The following is a 5,258-nucleotide window of genomic DNA, read 5'->3' as shown; positions in this document are numbered from 1 at the left end:
GGCTCCTAGAGATTATTTAGGGGGCTCCCGAGGGGCGTTGAGGCTCCCAGAGAGGATTTGGGGGGCTCCTGAGGGCGTTTGGGGCTCCCAGAGAGGATTTGGGGGGGTCCCTAAGCGGCTTTGGGGCTCCCAGAGAGGATCTGGGGGGCTCCTGAGGGCGTTTGGGGTTCCCACAGAGGATTTGAGGGTCCCTGAGCGACTTTGGGGCTCCCACTGAGGATTTGTGCCTCTCAGCTTCCCCCAGTCCCCAACAGGGACCCCCCAAATCTCCTCTAGAAACTCCAAACCCTCCCAAGGACCCCCAAAATCTCCGTGCCCTGTTCCCCTTGGACCCCCAGACCCCTCCAGGGGAACCGTAAAACTCTCCCAGAGACCTCCAGGGACCTTGTGGGTTTGGGGTTCCTGGAGAAGATTTGGGGGGTCCAGGGGGCCTAGGGGTTCCTCAGGGTCTGGGGGTCTCCGGGTGGTTTTGGGGGTCTCTGGGTGGTTTGGGTTTCCCTGACTGGTTTTGGGGGGGTCTCTGTGTGGCTTTGGGGTTTCTGGAGGGGTTTGAGGGGTCCAGAGGGTGAGGGCTTCCAGGGGGAATTTGGGGGGTCCCCGAGTGGTTTTTGGGGTCCCAGTGGGGTTCAGGGGTTCCCCATTTTTTCCGTCTCCATTTTAAGGAGAAACACCTTTAATTGCCTGATTTCCCTCCCGGCTCCAGATGGTTTTTCTCAGTCCTGCCCAGGGTTTGGGCCAGAATTTCCCGTTCCCTGGAAATCCCCACTGGGACTCCGGTCGTTCATTTTGGGTAAAAAACAACCGTATTTGGTTCCATCCCTCCTCCCGGGGTCACAGGGGCAGAGGGCTCTGGGGGGGCAGCGATTCTGGGAATCCGGGGGGTCTGTGAGGATCCCTGGAGGTCTCAAGACATCCCTGGGGGTCCCACACCTGTCCCAACATCCCTGAGGGTCCCACACCTGTCGTGACATCCCTGGGAGTCCTACCCCCCTCCCGACGTCTCCTCAGTGACAGGATCCAGCTGCCACTTCCCAAATTCTCTGGAACTCCGGGGTCACTCCCCCTTGGCTCCCCCCCATTCCCGAAATTCTGCCGAATCAGCCGAAATCTGCAGGTTTTGGCCCAAACCCCCAGGTTTTGGCCCAAATCCGCCCCTGGAAGCAGCTCCAGTCGAGACCCGTTTGGGTATAAAAGATGGATTTGGGGCCAAACGCCGTGTCCATAGGATCCCGGGAATTCGGGAGCTCAGGGGCCGGTGAGTGCCTTCATTCCCTGCTTTTCCCTCATTTTCCTCATTTTTGGGGATGTGCAGAAATTTCTGCCCATATTTCAGAGTTTTTCCTTTTTTTCCCCTCAGTTTAGTGACTTTTGCCCCTTCACCCCCCAGAAGTTTCATATTTTTAACCCCTTTTTCATCCCAAATTTTGAATTTTTTAACACTTTCTGTGCCCAAATTTTGGGGGGTTTTGCCCATTTTTCCTCCCCCAAATCTAATTTTTCCCCCTTTTTGTGTCCAAAATTCAGATTTTCACATTCTTTCCCCCCAGTTTTATATTTTTGCCGTTTTTGTGTTCAAATTGGGCATTTTTCACTCTTTTTGTGCACCAAATCAGGATTTTTTGTCCACTTTTTCCAGAAGTTCAGATTTTTTGCCCTCTTAATGCCCAAAATTGGGATTCTTTGAGCTTTTTGAGCCCAAATTAAGGATTGGGGGGGGGTTGGGACAAGGTGGGGAGAGGGTTGTCCTGGCTGTTGAACCCCATTTTGCCCCAAATTTGGGAGATTTGGGGCAAAAACCCCACCATTTTGACCTGAACTTTTGGGATTTTGAACAAAATTCATAATTTTTGGGAGGTTTTGGGGTAAATTTGGTGGAAATAGGGACTCTGAGGTGGCATCAAGGGGAGGTTGAGTGGTGGGAGGGTTGTCCTGGCTTTTTAACCCCATTTTACCACAGTTTTGGAGGATTGTGGGGACAAAATTCATCATTTTTGGGAGGCTTTGGGGTGGATTTTGTGGAAATGGGGACTCTGAGGTGGCCTCAAGGGGTAAAATTGGTGGGGGTGGGTGTGGATGGTTATCCCAGCTCCATTTTGACCCAATTTTGAGGGATTTGGGGAAAAAAAAACCCAACATTTTGCCCCAAATGTGGGGGATTTTGGTTAAAACCCCCATTTTGACCCAATTTTTTTGAACAAAATTCATGGGTTTTGGAGCTTTTGGGGTGGATTTGGTGGCAACAGGGGCCAAAATAAGCCCCAACAGGTTTCCATGGGGTAAAAAAAAGCCATTTTGGGGTAAATTGGGGGTTGTTTGGGTGTTCTGGTGACCCCTCTGGGCTCACATGGATTTTTCCCCCAAAACAGGGATTTCGGGTAATTTTTGGTGATTTTGGGTGTTTTTTGCAGCAATGGCTTGGCGTGGGACCTGGTGGCTCCTCCTTTCCTTCTGTGGTGAGAAAACCTCCCTTTTCCCCCAGAAACCTCCCAAATTTCCTGCATTTTGGGTATATTTTGGAGCTTTTTAGGGCAGAAAATTATTATTTTTAACCAAACCCCCACATTTTTTAGTAATTCTTTACATCCAAGAGCCTTTAGAATCTTCTTTTTTCATGAAAACTCCCTTTATTTTCAGGGAAAAGTGCCCTTTTTTCTCACTATTTACAGAAAAAAGTGCACTTTGTCTTGAATATTTTGGGTTTTGGGTGGGGTTTTTCGAGATAAAAAAAGTATTTGGGTTTTTCCCCACTAAGAAACAAACAAAGAAAAACATCTATTAAAAAAAAAACTTTAAAATCCATTTTTAGAGGGGATTTTAATGAAAAAAGTCCTTTTGTTTGCTCTATTTTACTGAAAGATCAATATTTTTTGAGGAAAAAAATCCCTTTTATTCTGTTTTCCTGATTTTTTTTTCTAATTTTCATGAACCTATTCAACCCTTTCTTTAAATTATTTTTAAAGGAAAATCCCTTTTATTTCCTTAATTTTTTAATTGAGTCCTTTTTTCTTTTTATTGAATTTATTAGGGGAAAAAAAGCTCTTTTGAACTCTGTTTTAGGAAAAAAACCCTTTTAGTCACTGTATTTCAGTTTAAAAAATCATGATGCCGTATTTTGCTGTTGATTTTTCTTCAAAATCCCCCCTTTTAGGAAAAACCCCATTATTTATAATTTATTTCTGAGAAAAAAACCCTTATTCCTGTTTTTTATTCCCAATTTGTCACCCCAAACACCCAAATTCCCAATTGTTTGGGGTTTTTTTTCAGAAAAAAAGACCAAAATCAGCTTTTTTCTCTCAATACCCCCTAAGTCCCTATTTTTTAAATTAAAAAAAATCCTTATCACCCATTTTTATATATAAATATATTAAGGTTTTTTTAAAATCAAATTTTAATCAAATTTTAATCAATTGATTAATTGATTAAAAGGTGATCAATAATCATCTTTTGGGGGGTTTTCTGCCAAGAATCTCTAAAATCCCTTTTTGGTCCTTTTAAAATCCCTGTTCTTTGTGTAGTTTAATTTCATATCTTTCTGTAGATTTATATGGATAAATATTAACTTTTACAAAAGATTTAAAGTGTTAATTGGCTAATAATATTAAATAGTGTAATTGAATAACATTATTACTTATTAATACTTATATCGTTAGATGCTGTGGATATATTAATTTCAAGTTTACACTAAATTAATTTTAAATATACACCACTATAGTTATGTATGGCTATAAGAATAGAAAGTAAATGTAATGTCTATATAAATATAATAATAAATAGATAAATGAAATAATAAATAAATATAATCTCTATGTATGAATATAGTAATAGGAAATAAATATAATCTCTCTTGTATTATATAAAAATATGATATATAAAATTCAGTTATTCTTAATATATCTAAAAATAGCTAATATATGTTTATGTAATATATTGGTATATTAATACAGCAAATTATATCTGTAATTACATCTGGATATTGAGAGATAATTATAAAATGGAATAATATATAAATAGAAATTAAATATGGACAATTTTATATTGTTATACAATGAAATGTGACAGAATTGTACTGGATTATAATATAACATTTTACTCATAATTGTATATAGTTAATTAATAGTAGAGAATACTTATTACGAATTTACAATTTATTTATACATAATAATGATAATAATAATAGTTATTAAAATTGTTTAATAGCTTTCACTTATATGTTATTTATCAACGTAATAACCTGTCAATATAATTTCTACTGTGATTATATATAAAAATAGAGCCTAGAAATTAAAGATAAGGCTGCCATTACACCTTTCATGTCATATAAATACAATTCCTGCTATAATTCTATATTCCATATAATTCTATGTGATAGATATTATGCTATGTAATCCTACATTAAAAACCTATATAACTCTCTATAAAAAATTCTATATGGTTCTATATATTATTCTATATAATTTTCTATGAGAAACCTATGTAATTGTCTTTATTAGGTAGTCTATATCATATCTGTAAAAAAATCTATATAGTTCCCTATAAAACATCTATATAATTCTATATATTAGGTATTATTCCATATAATCTTTTAATAAATTTATGTAATTCTATATAGTAGGTATTATTCAATATAATCCTGCATAAAACCCCCTATATAATTCTATATAGTAGATATTATTCTATATAATTCTACATAAAAAATCTATATAATTCTTTATAATAGATACTATTCTCTATAATCCTACATAAACCCTAAATAATCTGGTACTATTCTATATAATTCTCTCTAAAAATATATAATTCTATATAATATATATTCTATATAATAATCTCTAAAAAAATCTCTCTAATTCTATCCAATATTTATTATTGCATGTAATCCTACATTAAAAAATATCTATAATTCTATATAATAGATATTGTTCTATATAATTCTACTTTAAAAATTATACAATTCTGTATGATATATATTAATCTATATAATTCTCTATCAAATCTATGTAAATCTATATAAACCCCCATGTATAATTCTATATAAAAATCATCCCTCCAATCCCCTATTTCCTCGCTATCCACTGACCCAGGAGCCCCTTTCCCTGTTTTCCCAGCTCTCTCCAGCTGCAGCTCGGGGGGTCGGGAATTCCTGGCTGTGTTCCCCCAGAATGACGATGAGTCCCCGAGTGCAACACTGAAGCTGCTGCTCACCCGGCAGGGCCCCAGTGACACGGTGGCCTCGGTGACACTGCACAGTCCCTTCGGCACCC

Source organism: Manacus vitellinus, unplaced genomic scaffold (assembly GCF_001715985.3).
Source record: "Manacus vitellinus isolate BGI_N305 unplaced genomic scaffold, ASM171598v3 scaffold_149_pilon, whole genome shotgun sequence".
Lineage (NCBI taxonomy): Eukaryota > Metazoa > Chordata > Aves > Passeriformes > Pipridae > Manacus > Manacus vitellinus.
The sequence above is the reverse complement of the archived record's forward strand: the minus strand, read 5'-3'. Positions refer to the sequence as shown.